General features: G+C 41.8%; 1 long non-coding RNA gene across 1 annotated transcript in view; it reads left to right on the top strand.

The window, feature by feature from the left end:
• The window catches only part of LOC110073991 (uncharacterized), an 85,786-nt gene extending 81,437 nt beyond the window's left edge, over positions 1–4,349 (top strand). Inside the window, exon 8 of the long non-coding RNA XR_013542206.1 lies at positions 4,284–4,349. This is a non-coding gene — a long non-coding RNA (uncharacterized LOC110073991). The remainder of the gene's footprint in view (positions 1–4,283) is intronic.
• The last annotated feature ends 2,116 nt before the right edge of the window (positions 4,350–6,465 follow it).

The following is a 6,465-nucleotide window of genomic DNA, read 5'->3' as shown; positions in this document are numbered from 1 at the left end:
CTGAGGTAGAAATTACTACCAACTTAATAATTATGTGCCATCAAGTCGATTCTGAGTTATGGTAACCCTTTCCAGGGTTTTCTAGGCATAGAGTACTCAAAACTGCTTTATCATTTCTTTCTTCTGGGGGTGCTCTCAGGCCACGTACCTTGCCCAGGGTGACATAGGCTACCTCCTCTTAAACAAGGCGCAGTGTGAAATCAAATTCTTTACCCCTAGCTCTGCAGCAGGGTGCTCCAGCTCACTGAGTTGAAACAGAGAAGACTTAGATTCCATTAAAAAGAAATTAATTCATGGAAGATAAATCATCCGGTAGGAACTTGGAATGTAAGATCTATTAACCTTGGTAAGTTGGATGTGGTCAAACATGAGATGGCAAGAATAAACATTGACATCCTGGATGTCAGTGAACTAAAATGGATGGGAATGGGTGAATTCAATTCAGATGATTATCATATCTACTACTGTGGGCAAGAATCCCGTAGATGAAATGGAGTAGCCCTCAAAGTCAACAAAAGAGCTGGAAAAGCTGTACTGAGATACAATCTCAAAAATGATAGAATGATTTCAATATGAATCCAAGGCAGACCTAGCAACATGACAGTAATTCAGATTTATGTACCAATCACCAATGCTGAAGAGGATGAAATTGACCAATTCTATGAAGCCTTACAACACCTTCTGAAACTGACACCAAAGAAATATGTTCTTGTCATTATAGAGAACTGGAATGCTAAAGTAGAGAGTCAAGAGATAAAAGAAACAGGTAAATTTGGCCTTGGAGTTCAAAATGAAGTGGGGCAAAGCTAATAGAGTTTTGTCAAGAGAACAAGCTGGTCACAACACACACTCTTTGTCAACAACACAAGAGGTGACTCTATACATGGACATCACCAGATGGGCAATATCAAAAATCAGATTGATTATGTGCTCTGCAGCCAAAGATGGAGAAGCTCTATATAGTCAGCAAAAGCAAGACCTAAAGCTGATTGTGGCTCTGACCATCAGCTTCTCATAGCAAAATTCAAGCTTAAACTGAAGAAAGTAGGAAAAACCACTGGGCTAGTCAGGTTTAATTTAAACCAAATCCCTTATGAATACACAGTGGAAGTGAAAAACAGTTTTAAGGAACTAGATTTGGTGGACAGAGTGTCTGAAGAACTATGGATGGAGGCTCATAACATTGTACAGGAGGCAGCATAAAAAACCATCCCAAAGAAAAGGAAATGCAAGAAAGCAAACTGGCTGTCCAATGAGGCCTTACAAATAGCAGAGAAAAGAAAGGAAAAAAATGCAAGGGAGATAGGGAAAGTTACAGAAAATGGAATGCAGACTTCCAAAGAATAACAAGGAGAGACAAGAGGGCCTTCTTAAATGAACAGTGCAAAGAAATAGAGGAAAATAATAGAAAGGGAAAAACTAGAGATCTGTTCAAGAAAACTGGAGATATTAAAGGAACATTTTGTGCAAAGATGGACATGATAAAGGACAAAAATGGTAGGGACCTCACAGAAGCAGAAGACATCAAGAAGAGGTGGCAAGAATACACAGAGGAATTATACCAGAAAGATTTGGATGTCCCAGACAACCCAGTTAATGTGGTTGCTGACCTTGAGCCAAACATCCTGGAGAGTGAAGTCAAGTGGGCCTTAGAAAGCTTGTCTAACAACAAGGCCAGTGGAGGTGATGGCATTTCAGTTAAACTATTTAAAATCTTAAATGATGACCCTGTTAAGGTGCTACATTCAATATGCCAGCAAGTTTGGAAAACTCAACAGTGGCCAGAAGACTGGAAAAGATCAGTCTACATCCCAATCCCAAAGAAGGGCAGCGCCAAAGAATGCTCCAACTACTGTACAATTGCACTCATTTCATACGCTAGCAAGGTTATGCTCAAAATCCTCCAAGGTAGGCTTCAGCAGTATGTGGACTGAGAATTCCCAGAAGTACAAGCTGGATTTCGAAGGGGCAGAGTAACTAGAGACCAAGTTGCTAACATGCGCTGGATTATGGAGAAAGCCAGAGAGTTCCAGAAAAAAAATCTGCTTCATTGACTACACAAAAGCCTTTGACTGTTTGGACCACAGCAAACTATGGCAAGTCCTTAAAGAAATGGGAGTGCCTGACCACCTTATCTATCACCTGGAAATCGAGTTGTAGGACAGAAAGTAACAGTTAGAACTGGATATGGAACAACTGATTGGTTCAAAATTGGGAACAGAGTACGACAAGGCTGTATATTGTCTCCCTGCTTATTTAACTTATATGCAGAATACATAATACAAAAGGCTGCACTGAATGACTCCCAAGCCGAAATTAAGATTGCTGGAAGAAATATCAACAACCTCAGATATGCAGATGATACCACTCTGATGGCAGAAAGTGAGCAGCAATTAAAGAACCTCTTCGTGAGGGTGAAAGAGGAGAGCACAAAAAATGGTCTGAAGATCAACATAAAAAAACCTAATATTATGGCTACTGGTCCCATCACCTCCTGGAAAATAGAAGGGGAAGATATGGAGGCAGTGACAGATTTTACTTTCTTGGGCTCCATGATTACTGCAGGTGGTGACAGCAGCCACAAAAAAAAAAAACATCCTGCTTCTTGGGAGGAAAGCGATGACAAAGCTAAACAGCATCTTAAAAAGCAGAGACGTCACCTTGCTGACAAAGGTCCGCATAGTCCAAGTTATGGTTTTTCTAGTATTGATGTATGGAAGTGAGAGCTGGACCATAAAGAAGGCAGACCGCCGAAGAATTGATGCTTTTGATTTCTGGTGCTGGAGGAGACTCTTGAGAATTCCCTGGACTGCAAGGAGATCAAACTTATCCATTTTGAAGGAAATCAACCCTGAGTGCTCACTGGAAGGGCAGATCCTGAAGCTGAGGCTTCAATTCTTTGGCCATCTCATGAGAAGAGAAGCCTCCCTCAAAAAACCCTAATGTTGGGAAAGTGTGAAGGCAAGAGAAGAAGGGGATGACAGAGAACGAGATGGTTGGACAGTGTCATCAAGGCTACCAACATGAATGTGACTGAACTCCGGGAGGCAGTGGAAGACAGGGCCTGGCGTGCTCCGGTCCATGTGGTCACAAAAAGTTGGACACGAATTAACAACTAAAGAACAACAACAAAGGTGAGTGGATTTGCAGTTTTTGCTTTGCTAAATTTCTCTTGGGCAACTTGCCCAAGGCCACATGGACTGGCTCTTCTGTAGGGAAACCCAGAGGGAAACAAAACTTCCAACATCTGGCTCCTCAGCCGAGTACCCAACTCACTGAGCTGTCCTTAATATAACAATTCTTGTATCTGTATACATATACAAATAGCTATACTTTATTAAACCTCCTTATCACAGATTTCAGTGCACCTGAGCACGTTTAATTCATTCCAGCTGCAGTTGTTGAGATTTTAAGTGCTTACCTGTGACCCACTCAAGTCTCATATCAGTAATAATGGCGCATAACTGTTAGGACCAAATAACTTTGTCATGCAGTCTTTTCTCTGGACACCCATTCTGAACCAAGTTAGCATTGCATTACATTGTCTTTACTCCCAGGTAAGTGTCCCTAGGATTTCAGCCTAAGTCTTTGCAAATCAGTAGAGAATATTTAGCTGAAGTATGAGATAATCGTTTTCTTTGCATGCCAGAAATTTCCATGAGAGCTTTGACTCTTTAACATCCTTAAGGAGGAAAAATTTTATTTTAGGCACTGTGTCCCCTTCAGACCAGCTGACGTTTATTCAACATGCAACATTTACTGTGGTTTAGGGTGTCAGCCATAATTCTAGGTTGATAGTTTGCGAAGAGAAGATGCTATTTTGTCCTGTTTATAAAATGTTATTCTGCCGAGTCACACTCCAAGACTAACAAAGTCTGTCCAAGTATAGTAAAGCCTGTAAGTTTAACTTACTGCCTTCATTAAACTTAGCTTACACTGTCCTAATTATATGTTATCAACAATTAAGAAATGTATCACATGCCACAGGCCGGCTAAAACATTCTGTGTTCTTGGGCGAGTGCCAGGAGAGGTGTCAAGTTCCATACTACCTTGTCATCAGTTGCAGCTCTCGTTTTGCAGTATAAGCAGCAGCTGTGCTAGACAAAATAATCTAAATTCTCACATGTACTTTTCCTTTAGGAAACAGCTCACACTGAATTGCATTTCTGGTGGGAGAAAAGTGCTACACCTAAGCGAGTTTGTGCTGAAAACATTCTTTATGCTAATCAAACTTTAACTCATAGTCTTTCCTAACTTTCTGATGTTCACATTCATCCTGTCAGGAGAAAGTAGCAGCAGCAGGAGCATCAATAACAACAGCAGCAACAACAATCCACAGCCATGACACATACCATGTGAGTAAGCATCTACTCAATGGAAAATATATATGTATTTGTCACCAGCAAGCCTTGATCCTACCATTAGACAGAGCAAGATAACTACCTTTGGCAAGGGTTGCAGGGAATTGAGGAACTGTGGTGACATGTTGTGGGATAGAGTTGTGTGTGAACCACATGGAGTATCTTGTAAGCCCTTAGTTAGCCTGCTGCCAGAATTGATGAAGATTCAACTGTCAGCTTCTGAACTTGGATTTAGGGTGGGGACACCATCTTTTTCTTGTGCTCTTCAGCAAAATGTCTTGGGCTGGCCTTGTTGAGTGATGCTGGAGTATGAGATCCCAGCATAGTTCAACTCACTCAAGATGAAATGATCAGAGAACACCAATAAGACGGCATGGTGGCAGTGAAATCCCTCTACCTCTCAGCTCCAGTTAGTCGGTGTGAGCAGTATACGTCAGAGCCATAATCACTTGTGAAATCAAAGCTTGGTGAATTTACGTTTTTGGACTGCAACTATCAGAATCTTCCAGTTAGTGTGACCGTTGCCCGTACTAGGGGTAGTGGTGGCCTGGAGTAGCAGATCAAAGCTAGTAACATATCCATTCTTTGTGTGGGAGCTCCACCGGAAACTCTGCGTTGGAATTTATTTCACAAAAGAGGGAAGGTGACCTCTGGGAAGTGGCACATGTTTCCATGACTAGTGAGGGCTTTTTTTTTTTTGAGAAAGCCAGTCATTAGTGTATAATCTAAACGAAATCTGAGTACTTGTCTTCGAGTTTCCAGATCAGAGGAAGGGCAAAGAGAGAGAAATGGAAAGAAATGGCTTCTGTGCACACCAGACCCACTGAGGAATGGCATCCTTATTTTATTTTTCACTGTCTTGTCCTTTTCTTAGGACAGACCCAGAATTTAGAGAAAAACTGAATGAGCAGAGGTGGTCATGGTAGGGCTTCTGGGAGTCATCCCTCAAAAATCTTAAACTTTGGGTAGAATGTATAGCCCCTTCCTCCTATATATCTTCTCAGAGGTTTTGTGAGGCAGATTATGAGTGGCCCATTCAAGTTTCCACAGTAATCATAGATTAGTGGGTATCTGAACAACAGACAAAGCTCCGCCACCGCCTCTCATTGCTGCGGAGAGCCGCTTCCTGTTATGTGCCTAACCCAGGCCACACTACTCCTGAATTCCTTGGCATTCATTGCCTGCTCTGTCATTCTGTTTTCTTTCTACCACCCACACAGCAGTGGAGACCTGGGTGGATGATTTAGGAGACTCAGCTGCTCAGACTGGTGCCATGAAGAGAAGTGTCTCCTTCACTGTACTTGCATGGAGAGGAGACTGCCGGGCGATTTAGTGTCTGAGTAGGAGAGCTTTCCCCAGCCAGATGCCGCCTACCTAAACACACCTCACTGTGATCAGCCACATATATTTATATGTACAGACACAATTAAATAAACCAAAGACAATTCTATGTTCCAACTGCCACATTAGGACCTTTATACTGATTTTGTGTTTCCACCAGCTTTTCTCCAGGGCAATCCTTATCATGTTTTACTTTCTAGTTCATTGTTCCTTTTTGACCCCATTTCATCCTGCTTTAAGGCATTTGGGAATTACTTCACCATCCATTTGTGCCTCTGCTTCTTACGATTATTGGATTATAATTTACAGTATTATCTTAGTAACTTTCAGGGATATTTCTCCGCCATCTGCACCTGACTGTGTACCACATACAGTATACAGACAAGTAAAAGTGCAAGTGATTCAGAGAATAATTGAGAGGGAGCAAATAGAGGCTTTATACTATTTTATCAAAAGGGAGGATAAACACCTTGGAAGAAATCAATGGAGCATTGTCAGATAATGTGGGCCTGCACAGCACTAACACCCAGCAAAAGCAGCTGAAGAGTAACCAACTCTGTCTTGCACAGGAGGGAGCCAACTGTATCACCAGCTAATAGTGAGACTCCATGCAATCCTAGCCCACCTGTTTCTTCTGTTCCTGCCTGGTGTGAGCCTGCATGTAATAAAAATATCACTTCTCCTCACAGTTTATAAGTAACTGGTTGCCAATAATTCACCACTTGTACCTCATCCCCCTTTTAAACACTGAAGGTATAGCAAA

The sequence above is a fragment of the Pogona vitticeps genome, chromosome 2, assembly GCF_051106095.1.
Source record: "Pogona vitticeps strain Pit_001003342236 chromosome 2, PviZW2.1, whole genome shotgun sequence".
NCBI classification, from domain to species: Eukaryota; Metazoa; Chordata; class Lepidosauria; order Squamata; family Agamidae; genus Pogona; species Pogona vitticeps.
The sequence above is the reverse complement of the archived record's forward strand: the minus strand, read 5'-3'. Positions and strand labels throughout refer to the sequence as shown.